Here is a 17,487-nt window from a genome sequence, read left to right on the forward strand (position 1 = left end):
ACGACGTACCGTCTCTCCACTCTATTACAATCAAGTCCTTTTTGCGGCGGTCAAAATCTAGGGATGAGTAGTTCCAAATTTCAGATTCCAGGTTCTGTACAAGTTTTACCTGGAACCTACCCATGTGACCAAATTCCTCATTTTTTAGAATTTAGAATCTATCATACATACCTTGAAACTTGGAACCTATCCTGTCACAGGTTTCATGGCCGATTTCAGGATCTACCCAGGTTCAACCTATATTATTAATTAAATGATTACAATAAATAATCACCTTTAATGGCCATTACTTGCTGCTACGATCCACTGACCACGACACAAAAAATATAAAACATTAACAAGTCATAAAATAAAAGCTCAGACTAGTGATTTCATATTATACACTCATCATTTAATGCCATGAAACATCGCAGGATTACGCGAAAACATAGACCAAAGGTTCCAGATTCCAGGTTCCACGTATCTAGAACCTAGAACTTACCCATTGTTACGCCGCGCTTTTTGGCACGCTAAGGAGGTACTTCCATTTGTCACGAATGAAGAAACTGTCCTCGAATGAGCTACTAGGGTCTGATACAGATATTTTTCTCAAACGTCCCACATACATCCTATCACTAGATAAACAGAGGCCTCTCCCAAACTATACTTCACGTGACATCGGGTTGTGTTTTTTATCATTATATTCAATATAAGTTTTTGATTTGGAGTCGCCACTGGTCATTATTGGTAGGTTGACTAGAAACTTAATCGGGGTACAGGAGAAATACCACGATTCTGCAAACTAGAGATTCTGAATGCGGAAACTTGATCACGCTAATAATCCCGAGTCGAGATCTTTAACGCCCTTTCGGTACTTAAAATGATATGATGTGTTTAACGTGTCGCACGAGTTTATGAGGTCTATCTACTAATTCTAACCATTCTAATCGTGGGAACTCAATCAATCAATATAAGCAGCACAATCAATTGTAATCAAACAAAACAATAATAATTTGGGTCTCTAAAATGAAAACCAGTTCAAAACACCCAAATCCTAGTAAAGCCCTAAAGGCTTATTTATTCGATGATGTGTGTTGTTTTAGGGTTTAGAGTTTTTTAGGGGTAAAAACCCATAAACTAAGGATTTTCTAAAAATGCCGTTTAGGCACCTCTAAAAATTCTAATTTCACTTGCAAAGGTTGGCCACAATGTTTTTGGGTCATTATGTGAATTTTTGAATTTTTTGATTTTTTGATTTTTATTTTTTGAAAATCTATTTTTCTGAGACTTTTTTTTTTTTTGTTTTTCAAAATTTTAAGATTTTTTTATGGATTTTCTAGAATTTTCAAATTTTTATCAATTTTCTGAAATTTTTATGATTTTTAATTTTTTTTTAGAAATTTTCTGAATTTTCTATTTTTTTTTTATGAATTTTCCGATTTTTTAGGATTTTCTGAATTTTTTTTTGGTTTTTCCATTTTTTATTATTTTTTTAAATTTTCCCCCCAAGGGGTCGAACCGAGCCGAGCCGGTTCGGACTAGTCTAATCGAATCGGACCGGCCGATGCCGACGCTGGCCAGCGCCCCGGCGGGTATAACGCCAAAACGGCGCCGTTTCTAATGTTGTTCTCTTCGGCATTTCGCCGAACACTTGGTGGGCATTATTCTAGATTTAATCATTATCGAGACCGCTTGTTTAAGCTCACCGTTGGTGAGCCTCCGAAGACCCTTTTACCATTTTGATTAGTTTTGTGTATAGTTTATGCCACCTCCTATCAGCCTCAATTTATTGATTCGCCGCCGGACCACCGCCGGCCAGCGAAAAACTGACCTAAAAACCTTAACCTAAAAAAAACTGATTAACTCTATTCTACAAGTATTCAACTCACTAGATTAATCGCCCTAATCGTCTAGATCGATCCAAATCATTATCAAAACATCAATCAAAGTGAGAAAACTACTAACTTGGGGGATCTATGGTCATAGGAGACGCTCCAGCGAAGATCGGGAACTCCGGTGAGGTACAACAATCATGGCTGACTCTGTTTAGCGAGGTTTTTCGACCAAAAATGCAATCAAATGATGGAAAACTTGATTAGAAATAAGTTCCAAACGTTAACAACCAAGAAAATTGGAAGATTTAGCATGATATAGCTCAAACATTCAACCTGGAATTCTGGAAAAACAGTATTGAAGTATGAACTTTACCTGCTTCGTTAAGGATCAAAATGATTTTCCTGGGCTAATCGGCGCCTATAGAGCTGTTCGTTGACACTTGAACTTCAAGATAATAGCTTCGGTTTGGCCGGGGAAGCTCTGAACACGCCGGCTGAGCTTAAGTTTTAGGCCTCGACAATCAGCGTCGTCTCTGGTTTACCGTTGAAGAAACTCATCGTCCGAACCGATTTGCCGGTGCTTTTCCGATCGTAAAAGCGTCGATCGCTCGGCCCTAAGAGTCTCTACTCACACCTCACGCTTGTTCTATCTCTTTTGCGCTCCTTCTCCCTCTCTCTTTCTCTTTGGAATTTTCTCGAGCAGTTTGTATACATTTGATAATGTTTCTTCAGTTTTTCTAGCTCAATTTTCCCACTCAAAATATCTTATCACCGACCTTCGAATCGGTTGTAACGGATCTCCGACGGCAGCTAGAGATTCTCCAGCTGGAATCGGAGTTTAACATGTGCTATATTGATCGGATTCAATCCGTGAAGTGGCGGGGCCGAAGATAGTTTCTGGGTTTTTATCATGTTCTGGGCAAGTCGGATAAGGAAGGAGATTGACCCAGGTCGGGTCGAGTTGACCAAGCCGACCCGGCAGGCCCGGGTTGGTCTAAATTCGTAAATTCGACCTAATTTTGACCCTATTTTCCGATTTTAACCCCAAAATTGGATTCCTCATCACATTTTACACCAAGTTATGAGATTTGCCCTAATTTTTGTCGCAATTAAATCCAAAATTCTTAAATTGTAAATTCGAATCATTAGGGTTTTTGTTCAATTTAACATCTAGATGATCTGATTTGGAAAAATTGATGCCAAAATTGGATTATCCATGATTGATTAACCCTAAAAATGATGGTCTCAAGGTTCGACAATTTCAAATTGATCATGATCCCCAATTTGGGCTAAAAATCCATAATTTTCGATTGAATTTTGGGGCTTTTCGATTTCTTTAATAAATTGTGCAATTGGACTGATCATTATGTAATTCAAGGTTCCAGAATCATTTGTTGTGAAGACACTATGGCCTAGAAATGACTTAATTGAATTTTTGATTCATTTGGGCTTGTTTTTACCCAATTTTGGGAAAAGCACATTCACAATTGAAATTTTATAAAATTGATGCTGTATTAATGAAATTGGATTTAAAAGAAAACTAATGGCTATTTTTATGGAATTTTTGGACTCCGTTTGCTATTTTTCTTGATTTTCTCTATTATTTTGACTAAAAGAAATTAAGAAAAAATTCAGGAAAATTCTAATTTTTTTTTTTGGTTTAGTATAGGTTCCTAAGCTTGGCCAAGGTTTCTAATCCTAATTTTGTGATTTTTTGGATAGATTTGAAAAATGAGCTAAAAATCAGGTGTCAACAACCATCAAAATAGGTTTCACAATATTTGAAACCTGAAACCTACCCTGCATACCTTGAAACCTGAAATCTATAGATTCTCACTGATCAGGTTCTCAGGTTCTAAGTTTTATCTTGAAACTATGCTCATCCCTAGAATTACAGCTTCCTCAAGCAAATAAGTTTAGGACCGGTACGTCCAGAGGATTCCCAGCCACGAAACAGTTTGGTCCTCCCAGCCCTTAACCCTTTTTCAGCTTCATGTTCCATTAACTTTTTGATGTTGGCCTTATACAACTGTAGCTCTTGTCTTTTGGTTGTATAATGAGACAGGGACCTCAAGTCAAGTCAATTTTGATCCTTGACCTGGCCAACACCGATGACAGCGAAATACTTTTCTGAACGGGTATATTAGAATTTATTTATAAAGAAGTGACGTATTAGAGGACATTCAAATAAATGATTAATTTTAATATGTAATAAAAACCCGCCATACGAGTTTATAAATTGACTTTTTCTTCAAAAAGATAAGTTAACCTTTAACTCTATATTAGTACGTCTAACATACATATCTCTTGATTGAGTACGCACAAGCTCATGAGAGAATTTTGCATACATTTAGGGTTGTTAGATACAACTGAGAAATGAGTAAGTGCCAAATTTTAAGTAGTGAAAAAAGATACAAAGATTGTTTGATGACAATTGAAAATTAATAGCTAAATATTGTTGATTTTTTACCATAAGGCAGAAAAATAATTATTACCGGTAGGTTATGGCAATATATTTGCCAAAGTTCTGGTTGCCATCAATTATTTTTTCTATTGAATGAATTAAGTAACCCCTCCTTACTTATTACATCAAGTGAATTTTTGGCTTAATTGAATCAGTTAAGTCAATGCTAATTAAGATTATCAAACAAGTTTAATCTTATCAAACGGATCATTAGGTAGACAGAATCAATCGTAATACATGAGTTATATAGATTTTAGTGGGACCTGGTATGGATGTCCCAGATTCTTGAAAGATGATTGGTTTCGTCAAATAATCTGTATAGGATAGAGATCCTACCTCAGTGCCAGTACTTTCATTTCGATGTGTCAATCATTCTAACCTTTGATTCAGGTGAAAAGACCTATTTCTCTATGAATTTCTCACTCAATACATCAACCCGTGTGATCGAAGGAGACATCAAGAGATATCGTGCGGGATTGGAGATCTTCGTCGGCCTACAAAGAACTTGCTGAAGCCTCAATAATAAGCATGCACATATATGCCGGTCATGAACACAAAAAAAATTGGAGAAGCTGAGCCATCATTTTCAAAGAATGAAAAAGAAAAAGAAAGAAACAAGAGGCACACCTGAACTTGTTCTATATATGCCCACTCCATGCCTCAAGGGCATACTTACCACACGCAACATTTACAATCTTGCGTTTATTGAAAACTTTCAATCTAGAACAACTGTGTTGGAGATATGCGAAATATGCAAGGATCAATCAAGAATCAATTCAAGATTATAATTGATCAATTGTATCAATTCAGTATTAGGTTTGATTTCATATATTCGCCTTCATTATTTCCTTAATTGTCCATTCATTGTATTATAAATAGGGACTTACACATGTTAAGGATATCAAGTTGAATCAATACAATACACAATATTCTCTCAACTTCCTCCTTTTCACTTTGTGTCATGGTATTAGAGCCTATTTTTTTTATCTAGCTTCCGCAGCCTCCAATGATTGCCTCCGGTTCTCTATCTTCTATCCTTGTTATTGCAGAAAACACTAGCCTACAAAACAATGTTAGCACTTCGGTGTAGGAATCGGTATTTGAGAAACCATAACACAAAGTCAATTTACTTCCTTACTATTACTATGCCGAACCATCAATCATCTTTTGAAGACAACCAAACTCCAGGAGTTACTGGTCAGGAAGAGGCACCTCCACATTTGTCGCATCCCGTTGAAGGTGTACCGAACCAAAATTCCTGGGCCCAGACATAACCCATTTCATGGGTTCCTGTTCAGGCCTAGCCAAACCAGGGGCAGCCCATTACGGGCTAGCCCATCCAGTGGCTGCCTGTCTAGGCACAAACCAATCCATGGATGTATGGATCGGCCCAAGCCAACCCATGGTTCATTTCTCAAGGGCCGGCGAATCAGGCCCACGATGAACATACCTAGCCTAAGGAAAGCCCAATTCTTGGGCCGGGATGGTTCCATCTGGGTCAATCATCCGAATCGGGCACACTGGGTCCTAGAATGAATCCCTACCTGATTTTCCAACCTGGATTCGTACCCTACCAGATCTCCGCCGCAGGAAGTCGCCTAGAGCTCGACAACCCATTATACATCTCGACGGTCGACGAATTGGAGCTTCGCCTCATCAGCCAACAACTCTATTCAATGTGGTCACGAGAGTTCCGGTGAGCCTTGGTGACGAAGGACAAGGACGGTTTCCTTGACGGAACCATCTCGGTTTCGACCGACGACCACCTAGCGCAACATTGGAGAAAATGCAATCAACTCGTCCGGACATGGATTTGAAATTGCATTGTCCCAAAGGTTGCGGCCGGGCCTCCTCCGACAGAAGATTCTAAGTCTATGTGAGAAAACATAAAGGAATGTACGGGAAACTTGATTGGGCAAAATTTTTTGCCTTTACCCAGGTGTTATCAGAGTTAAACAAAGTAGCGTGTCGATTACAGCTTGTTTCAACATACTTTCAGCCCTCTGGAATGAATTAGAGGTGGCCGAAGAGAAGCTCTAGGGATCCGAACTAACTCTACAACAGTACCGAAACATCAAAGAACCAGAGAAGGTGACTTGCTTTCTTTTGATTCTGAATGACTCGTACTTACCTTTTAGATCTCATATCTTGACCATGGAACCCACGCCGTCGCTTGGCCAGATTTATCAACTTGCCGTTTAGGAGGAGAGTCAGCGACTCGCTTCATCAGAGAGCGTGAAGGTTGGAGAGACCATTTTCCTTGCGGTTTAGTTGAGCAATCAACAACGAGGGATCACTAGAAAAACGAGCGCCGAAGGGTTGAGAGGACAAACCACGGTGCTAGGGTTTTTTGAGGAAAGAGGAGAAAGAAGCTATATGAAGGGTGGGACGGACGGCTACGATTTGAAGGGGAGATTAGACGGCTCACGCTTTGTCTATCCAATGCCCGAATCTAACGGTCTGCACGATGCCATGTCAACCCCAGCCTTTAAATCTCACAAATACTCTTCAGCCACGTCATCACAGAAGGGAAATGGGCAAATTTCGAAAGGAAAAGGTAAATTATACTGTGATTATTGCAAACGCCCCCAACACACTGTGGAAACCTGTTGGAAATTGCATGGAAAGCATGGGGAGAAAGGAAAAAAGGAAAGGGAATTTGCCGCTTACCAAGTCTCTGCACAAAATATTGATCAAGTCAATCAATCAGTTACCCATGATCAATATCAGCAAATCATAAAAGCATTAAAACAGCTGGATATTTCTAATAAAGGAGCAAGCTTCTCAGATATTTCTTATTGCTTCAACTCTATTACTAATAATGCATGGATAATTGATTCAGGTGCTAGTGGCCACATTATTTATGACGAAAGTTTCTTTTCTCATACTCACAAAAATCTCGACTTCCCTATATCTGTGCGCCTTCCAAATGGAAATACTACTCATGTCACAAAAATAGGGACAATAAATCTCGTTCCTTCCATTACCCTTAAGAATATGCTTTATGTGCCTTAGTTTCAATTCAATCTCATTTCAGTTTCAAAGGTTTGTGAGGACAATTCCTGTCGTATCATCTTCAATTATGATAATTGTTTCTTTTAGGCCCTTTCGACTGGCAAACTGATGGGCTTGGGTAGGCTTTCACAAGGGTTATATTTCGGACTAGTTTTCCAAAAAAAAAAATCGACTTATCATGTATTTCCTTGAATAAAGAATCATTGTGTAATATTGCTGCCAATGATAAAATTATTCTTTCTCATCAACGTCTGGGTCACAATGCATCTTTTTCACATCCTCGTTGCCAAATTTGCCCATTGGCCAAACAATTACGTGCATCTTTTCCCATAAGTAAATCACGTGCTACAGACATTTTCTCTCTGATTCATGCAGATATTTGGGGTCCTTATCACACTCCACATCATGATGAATCTCGTTTTTTCCTTACCATTGTAGATGACCATTCTCGTGCTACATAGGTTTTCCTTATGCAGTCGAAGAGTCAAGTTCTTCCTCACTTAAGGAATTTTTTCACGTTGTTAAAAAATCAATTTGGCAAATCTGTTCAACGCATTCGAACATATAATGGGAAAGAATTCTTCAGTCATGAATATAAACTTCTTTTCTCTTCCCATGGAATTCTGCATGAAAGTTCGTGCACTATACACCTCAACAGAATGGGATTGGCAAGCGTAAACGTCGTCACCTTTTAGAAGTTGCACGTGTTCTTAAATTCCAAGCATTTATTTCTGAAACTTTTTGGGGAAATTGTGTGATCATAGCAGCTTACTTGATCAATCGTATGCCAACTTGGGTTATTGACGGACAAACCCGCTTTGAAATACTTTTTGGAAAGAAGCTTGAGATTGATCACCTAAGAGTTTTTGGCTACTTGTGCTATGTTACTACTCTGGGTCCTCGAGACAAAATGAGTCCTCGCGCAAGACAATGCATTTTCATGGGATATCCAACCCTCCAAAAGGGTTACGAGTCTTTGAGCCATCACCAGGTAAATTCTGCGTAAGTAGAGACGTTTTCCATGAAGACATATTTCCATTCAGGTTGAGGTATCTTCAATCGAGCTTTCTAGCTCGATCCTTTATCACCGTCAATTCTTATCTAAGGAAGACTTATCTCGTGCTCCACAATATATGCTCGTCACGCCTCCGGATATTCCGACATCTTTTCTAGTAATAGATAACAATATAGATCCTCCATCCACCTTTGGATATTCGGATGAGGAGTCTATATTACCAGAGAATTCTGCTTCATCTTCAGGACTATCTTCTCCACAATTATTGTCTTCTACGTCTGAGCATATCCCCCCTCGACGTTTAGGCCGAACTACTTAGCCACCCACATGGACCAAGGACTACGTTTGTGCCTCTCTCAACTCACCAAGTACTCCATATCCTGTCTCTTCTTATGTTTCGTTCAATCGACTATCTACGGTACATATATGTTGCATTAATCATATCTCGAAAGAAAATGAGCCCTCCTCTTACAATGAGGCAATTCGTGATTCACGTTGGCAGAAGGCCATGGAAGCGGAACTGCATGCCTTGATGGAAAATTAAACTTGGGACATAGTACCTTTGCCTTCTCATTATAATCTCATTAGCTGCAGATGAGTGTATAAGATCAAATACAGGGATGATGGATCCGTTGAACAATACAAGGCTCGCTTAGTGGCCAAAGGTTTCACACAACGCGGAGGTTTTGACTACTATGAAACATTCTCCCCGGTAGCGAAAGACGTCACTGTTTGCTCCTTTTTATTTGTTGCTGCTTTTTGAGATTGGCAATTACATCAAATAGATGTTCACAATGTTTTCCTCCATGGCGATCTGGATGAGGAAATATATATGGACCTTCTACAAGGTTTACGGCAACAAAGGGAGTCTAGAATATGCTGTCTTCGCAAATCCCTTTATGGTCTCAAACAGGCTTCTCGACAGTGGTATGCAAAATTCACTAGAGTCCTTACAACCACTGGTTTCAAACAGTCTAGACAGGATTATGCTCTCTTCACATGGACAAAAGGTATGTCATCAATCTACCTGATGCTATATGTTGATGACATACTTATTATGGGAAATGACGAATTGGCTATTAAGAGTCTTAAAGAATACTTGCACTTTACTTTTCATATTAAAGACTTGGGACCTCCCAAATATTTCCTCGGTATTAAGATTGCTCATTCAGACCTAGGAATTTCTCTCAGTCAACGGAAATTTGTCCTAGAAATCATATCAAAAGCAACTTTATCGAGATGTAAGCCGGTTGTCATTCCTATCAAACAGAATGTTAGATTAACCACTGTTGATTATGATGTCCGATCATCTTCTAAAATTGATGACCCATTACTCGAAGATCCATCCAGTTATCAGAGGCTCGTAGGGAAACTTATATATCTCACTATGACCAGACCGGACATATGCTACGCAGTATAGACACTTAGTCAATTCATGCATAATCCAAAGGAGTCTCACATGAATGCAAACATGAAAGTCGTGAAGTATTTGAAGAAATGTCTAGGGCTTGGAATACTTTTTTCTCGAGATTGCGATTTGGAAATGACAGCTTATTGCGATACAGACTATGTCACGTGTCCCATGAGTCAAAGATCTATCATTGGTTTTTGCATTAAGATAGGAAAGTCTTTACTTCTTGGAAAACGATGAAGCAGTCAATCGTATCATTATCATAAGCTAAGGCTGAATATCGAGCCATGGCCAAAACCGTTTGTGAAATAATTTGGATACAAGGTTTACTTTTAGACCTCAGTGTACGGGTTAAAGGGCCAACCAATTTATTTTGCGACAACGATGCGGCACTCAAACTCGCAGCAAATCCCATAGTTCATGAGAGACTTCATTTTATTTCTCATTGCATCCAACCACAATTCCGACCAAGGACAAGAAACAGTTTCGGCATAAGTCATTGGATCAACCACATAATCGATATCATAGTCTTGCTCTCTATATAGACTATATAGTCTGGTGGTATACCCGATCATCTCTCCCTAATGGATCTTCTAAGTAGAGCAGTAACAACCTCATCCTACGCTTGAGAGGCTTGAGGAACTTCATCAGGAGTTGTCTCGATAACATGATCCTGAGCCTCAGCAGGTTCAGTCTGTAGTGTGGGAGACTCCATAATTTTCTATATGGGAAGAGAAAAAGATACAACAGTATCCACTGCACTGTTATTCTTAATAGTCTGTGAGTAGCTACTTTCTTCGACCACGTCAAATTCCAGAAATTTCGCTGTCTGTGATTCCAAAATTCTTGTACCTCCATTAGGATTATAGAACTGATATCCCTTCGAATGATCTGGGTAAGATCAAAGTAACACCGAGTGATTCTGGAGTCCAACTTACTTAATGTTGGACTATAGAACTTCACTTCTGCAGGACATCCCCAAACCTTAAGATGGTTTAAGCTAGGCTTACGTCCAATCCATAACTCAAAAGGAGCTAATGGAACAGCTTTAGTAGGTACACGATTTAGAATGTACAAAATTTTTTAAAGCTTAACTCCACAGAAAACCAGGTAAATTTGTCCTACTAATCATACTCCTCACTATTTCCATAAGGGTGTGATTGCGCCTTTCGGCCACACCATTTTGCTAAGAATTTTCAGGCATAGTAAACTGAACCATTATCCCAGAATCCTCCAAGTATTTGGCAAATGGCCCTTTAAGCTGTTCGGCATCGCCATGCTTGCCATAATACTCTCCACCTTGGTTAGATCTGACAACATTTATGACTTTTCCCAACTGTTTCTCAACTTCAGTCCGAAAAATTTTGAACTTGTCAAGAGACTCGGACTTTTCCTTAATCAAGTACATATAGCCATATCGAGAATAGTTATCAATAAATGTGATGAAATAAAAATTTCTACACAAAGTTGCCGTATAGGGTTTACTAATGTTAGTGTGAATGACCTCCAATAGGTCAGAACTTTGGACTGTAGTTTTCTTCCTGATCTCAGTCATTTTACCCCTACAACAGTTTACGCATGACTCTAGGTCATTTTTAAGAGCAGGCAGAATGTCAGTTTTTATCAGCCTTTTTACTCTTTCCTTATAGATGTGGTCAAGCCGTTTATGCCATAATGCATAAGACTGTTCCTCAGGTAGAGGTCTTTTGGAAACAACCTTTTCAGCTGTATAAGCGACATATATATCATTGGGAGTTAAACACAATATGTACAATCCATTAGACATATTGTAGCACTCAACCTTATTTGAATTAAAGAACGTAAAAATAGTTTTTTTTTAATTTCAAATGAGTAAGCACACATGTCCAAACTTGATACGGAACCTAAGTTCCATCTAAATGGAAGTGCATAAAATGTGTTTTTTAATATCATATTAAAACCAGAATCTAGAATTAAAATGACATCTCCTATGAACTCAACGTCGATTTTATTGTTGTTTCCATAGTGAGCTTTGATCATTCTTATTTGGCTTCCTCTGGTTTATGAATTCTTGTATGGTAAATGCAACATGATTTGTTGCACTGCTATATAACCACTATGAATTAGACGGGGCTTTTGATAGGTTAGATTCACAAACAAATGCTAAAAAATCATTACCTGCATGCTCATACTTGGACAACCGAGTTTTATAATCGTTGCAGTCTTTCTTTATGTGATCTCTCTTCTTACAAAAGAAGTAGTGGTCACCATCCTTCTTGAAGGATGTTTTCTTTGGACCCATAACGTCAGATTAACCGGTAGTTTCATGAGTACCTTTATGAGTACGATTTTTGAACTTCTTATCCTTCCTTTTGTGGGAACCAGAAACATACAAGGCAAAATGCCCTCTTTCCTTCTTAAGTTTCTCTTCCTCTGCCACCACCCTAGCTATCAGGTCGTTAACCGACCAAGTCTCATCTTGGAAATTGTAGTTTGTCTTTATAATCCCAAAATCATGTGAAATGGTGTTCAGGGCTTAATGCCCAATACAAGCATCAGGAATGGAAACATTAAGAGCTTGAAGCTTCGTCTTTAGGTCTACCATCCTAAGGACATAATCTCTAACCCCAATAGAACCATCATACTTCATATTAAAGAGCCTTTGAAGTAGTGTACCAACCTCAACATTAGATGAGACGCGGTTTCTAGCCTCTAAGGCTGCCATCATTTCCTTAGCAGTACAGTCAGTTGGCAAATCACTTTTTAAGTGTTCTTGAATGAATTACTTCATTGATTACAAGCAAATCCAATTGCTCTTTTCCCAAGCAGTAAAGTGTGCTTTCTTGGGTTCCTTACTAGTGACAGTGAGATCTACCGGATTTTCCTTAGTAAGAGTAATATAAATATCCGCTAGCTCTCCATCCCAAACAAAAAATTCTCTTACCATTTCTTAAAGTCTGAACCAGAAAGAACCGCAATCCTAATAGAGTAGCCGTTTTTCAGAGAAGGTGACTAATTTGTAAGATTGTATACAATTAGCATTATATGTGAGTACAGTGTAACTTAAAACCATATAAGTACAAAACCTGAGAGTTACATACATCATCATATAAATATATTTGGGTAGAATATATGACATGCAATTGTATACTTTCCACATGACAGCAGCCGTGGGAATATATTCCAACTTTCGTGAATTCACCACCTTTGGGTGTATGAACTACTAGGATCAGTGACTCCTCAAGCACATGCTGTTCATGTGTCCCTCCATAAACTAATACGCAATCACCTCCTTTAAGAGTATGACAACGCGTTAGAATAAGAGACGTCCCACCACAATATAAGACCGATATTTCTTAAATCCAATCATGTGTGCCACTTTGGCGGTCACAACCCAATTGAACCCTTAAAACTCTCTCATACCATGGATATAACATTTATGTCTCACATTTACCATATACATGTGATTTTCTTGAAGACAGGGGCAATTTGTCACTAAAATAACATGCCATGCCAATTACATTGCTCCATTCATTGATGGACAATGAATTATACTCTACACATTTCTCATGTGGTGATATACATGTGAGCTACGATATGTATTTCCGAAACCATAGAGAAATACAAGAAAATAAGAAAAATACCCTAAAAATACGTGTATATAGGATTTTATACGTATTTTCATATCCTTAAAAGCCTCAAGCATGTAAAATAAATATACCACAGTGTAGAGCATCTTGATAAGAAGCGGTAGTACCAAGAATGTCCCAAGCGGACGTCGGACGCGCCCTTACACATCGCTAGAGTGCGCGGCGCGTGTGTGCGCCTTCAACCGGTCAAACTGGCTTGAACCGCCGGTCCGATCGGTCTGAACTGTCGGTCCGACGGGTCAAGTCAACGGGTTGGGGTCAGGATCCGGGTCAACCCAGATCCGCGTTGCGAATGTCAGCATGAAGTCACATCGGCAGTTACTAGGGTCGAGACGCGCCGGTTCGTCACGGCTGCGCGTGGCCATCACGCGTCAACGCGCCCACGGTGCGTGTCCGCGCATGAGGGCGCGTGCGGCCTCCTCCGGTGACGCGCCACCCCTCATTTTTCTCGTCTCGACGAGCAAGTTCCAAATATGCAATAAAATTTAACTTTTATATGACAAAAAATTTTGCAAAATGGAAAAAACCTCTCTAACAAGACGAAAACGGTCCTAATCCGCATGTTTCAGTTCTAATCTATGGCAGACTCTGATACCACATGTCGGCCACGGAAATGACACACCTAGGAAGACCATAAACAAAAACTGAAACACCAAAATGGAGAAGTTATCGATTTGTGCACCTGGTTTGGAATTCATCGAACTTGACGCGGAACTGGAGATGGTGTCCGAACACGAACTCAAGTGCTTCTCTACTATTCCCTTCGCCGGAACACTGGCCTAATGAGATTGCCGCTCATGAGAAGAAATTCTTCTCTAGATCCATATGTAAGTCAAATTGTGCATCATCACGCCGTAGGCGGAAGCCGGCCGGCCAGTCGGGCGAGGTTGCCTTAGAGGACGGGCGGACTCGCCCAAGCGACTATTTATAGAGTTTTCGGGCGAGGCGGGCCCTCTCATCGCCGGCTTCCGCCTCTGGCGTCGCTGAGACACGGACAGCGACCGGCCGTAGGTTGAAGATGAAAAAAAGAAAAGAAAAGAAAAGAATAAATAAAAATTCGAAAAAATAAAAATAAAATTTTAATTCATGATAAAATTGTCACATATGTACCAGTTTGGGGTTTTTTTTGGTAAGTTTAGGGTAAAATTGTCACAGGTGTACCAGTTTGGGGTTTTTGGTGGTCAAAAAAATAGTTCAGAGTAAAATTGTCATAGGTGTACCAGTTTGGGGTTTTTTATGGTCAAAAAAATAGTTTGGGGTAAATGAGTCACAAGGGTACCAGTTTAGGGTTTTTCGTGGTATTAACCCTTAGACTTATTAAGAACCCATATATCTTACATTTACATTTATTAGACCAAACTAATACAGTTAATCTCAATTAATGAAGCCCACATTAGAAAAGTTCTTACACAATTATCTCTCAACTTCCTCCTTTTCACTTTTTGTCATTCTGTTACATTGTCAAAGAGGCAGAGAGACCCAAAAAGAACGAGTGAATCACTATGCAGCAGCGGAGGCATCTTCCAAGCCCTAAATAGCAATGTCTACGGCAATGGGACGCGGACTCTGGTCCTGTCCCATGGCTTCAAGGCCAGCCAGACTGTTTGGCACCATGTCATGCCGTTCTTCGCGTTCTTCTTCAAAGTGATGGTCTACGATGGCCTTCATCCACTCGGGCATTTTTGTCATGCCGTTCTTCACAGACTTGTGGGGTTACGTTGAAGACTTGGTGCGCCTTCTCGACGAGCTGAAGGTGAAGAGGAGCATTTATGTCAGTTACTCAGGCTGCGAATGGTAACCATTCTGTTTCAGAAATCAATTTCTGTTCCTGGAAGAGTTTCTTAGCAAAAAAACATGTTTGATAACGACACAAAATTTCTGTTCCAGAAACAGAAATTTGTTTGATAATGGCACAAAATTTCTTCTTCTCGGGTGGTAGGTGGATGGTGGCGGGAGGAGGGTGGGTGGCGGCGGGAGATGGTGGCCGACGGCGGGCGGCGGCGGGAGGACGGTGGCCGACGGTGGGAGATGGTGGCCGATGGACGGCGGCCAACGGTGGCCGGTAGTGGGAGGTGGGTGGCAACCAAAAGAGGGCGATTAGCGGTGGGAGACGGTGGCCGGTGGACGGCGGCCGGCGAGAGATTGTGGCCGATGGACGGCGGGCGGCGGCCCAAGGCAGCCGGCGGTGGGAGGAGGGCAGCCGGTGGACGACAGTTGGCGGTGGGAGGTGGGCGACGGTGATAGGAGGAGAGAGGCCGGGGGTGGGAGGCGGGTGGCGGTGGGAGACGGTGGCCGGCCTACAGCGGCCGGGAGGCCCACGGTGGCCGGCAGCCCATGGCAGCCGGCCTACTGCAGCTGGCGACCCACGGCGGCCGGCGGTGGGAGGTGGGCGACGGCCAAAGGCGGGCAACGGTGGCGGCGGGAGACGGGTGGCGGCGGGAGACGGGTGGCGGCGGGAGGAGGGTAGGCGGCAGCGGGAGACGGTGGCCGGCGGCGGCGACCGGTAGCGGCGGTCGGCGGGTGGCGGCGGCCGGCGATGGGCGGCGGGTGAGCGACCGGCTAGTAGTGAGGGAAAGTGATGAGAAGAACAAAAAAATTTTGTTTCTCATTTCTGTTCCAGAAATAGAGAAGCAAAAAATTTTAACTTCTGATTTCTGTTCCAAACCTATTTCTGGAACAAAATTTTGTTCCAGAAATAGAAATTGGAATTTCGTTATCAACAGATTTCTGTTCCAAACCTATTTCTGGAACAAAAATAGAGAAACAGAATGGTTATCATTTGCAGCCTCACATGTCGACCATGATCGGGTGCTTGGCCGCAATACACAGGTCCGACCTCTTTGAACACCTTGTGCTGCTCAGTGGATCTCCAAGGTAGGTCCTCTCTCTCTCTCTCTCTCTCTCTCTCTCTCTCTCTCTCTCTCTGACACATATATTCTAAGTTGCTGATTTACTGGCAGAGCCGGAGGTAAGAAGTATTGTCGCCAGATATTGTCTGTAGATTCACATGCACACATAAACGAACATTGTATCTCAAATATCCTATGAAAATTAGAATTTTCTTTTTGCCTCACAGCCTATGTTAAAAGCAGAAAGACAGATAAAAGTCCATATAGATTGTGTTATATGCACGACATGTGTCATCTTGGCAACTAGCTTGAGCGCTACATAAAAGCTGATATGATTCTTGATCTTTTAACATCATTATATTAACATATGTCTGATTTACAGGTACCTCAATGCCAAAGGATACACTGGAGGCTTCGATGAACCGGCGATCAACTTGCTACTTCAATTGATGCACGCGAATTACTCAGGTTGGGTCCATAATTACTCTCCAATAGCAATAGCACGGAACAACACGAGTGCACTGATGGAGTTCGAGCACCGCTTGGGACGAATAGAGCCTGAAATCGCGATAAGCGTAGCTAAAACCGTGTTCCTGAGTGATCTGAGATGGGCTCTTTCGAAAGTGCCTGTTCCGTGCTCCATCATTCAATCCGGTAAGGACGTGGTCGTGCCAGCGTCAGTCTCGCATTACATGAAGAGGAAGATTGGGATGCACCTCCAAGGTGAAAATACTGAGGACACAAGGCCATTTTCCAATGCTCACCGCTTATCCTGTGCTTCTGGATGCCTTGAAGGGGGCAATTTAACTTCATTCGATGTCCGGTTTGCATGAAAGAGAAGTAGTCAAAATCTTCGCTAGAGCCGGTCCACCTCATTATTTTGTTGGGAACATGAATGGTAACCAATTTATTTCAAGTTAAGTTTGTACGTAGGTAATGTTTATATTGGGAACCCTTTATGGAGGCTTTTCTCTAATTCGAGATGGAGAAAATCACCAACCTCTTAATTATGGTTCAATTCCAACCCTCTTTTATATCTCTCATATATATATTTTTGTTTTATATATTATAATGAAAGTACACTTTTGATCCCTTTATCTTATCAACGTGTGTTCTGTTTCTTAAACTTTTTTAAGCAAGTAAGTCCACAAACTTATTTGATTTGTGTCTGTCTGCCTTCTACTGCCAATTATTTGCATGTAGCTTTTCTAAGATATGCTCTTAGCGTCCTACATCAGAAACATAATACAATAAAACGTGAGAAAAGGGAGAAGGGAGGGCCACCAATGC

The 17,487-nt window shown here is 40.8% G+C and overlaps 1 pseudogene; it reads left to right on the top strand.

The window, feature by feature from the left end:
- Window positions 1-9,114: 9,114 nt before the first annotated feature.
- Window positions 9,115-17,030, top strand: LOC130139082 (strigolactone esterase D14-like; annotated as a pseudogene).
- The last annotated feature ends 457 nt before the right edge of the window (window positions 17,031-17,487 follow it).

The sequence above is a fragment of the Syzygium oleosum genome, unplaced genomic scaffold, assembly GCF_021117445.2.
Source record: "Syzygium oleosum isolate NSW1041296 unplaced genomic scaffold, Sole_v2.1 Sole_v2.10, whole genome shotgun sequence".
Lineage (NCBI taxonomy): Eukaryota > Viridiplantae > Streptophyta > Magnoliopsida > Myrtales > Myrtaceae > Syzygium > Syzygium oleosum.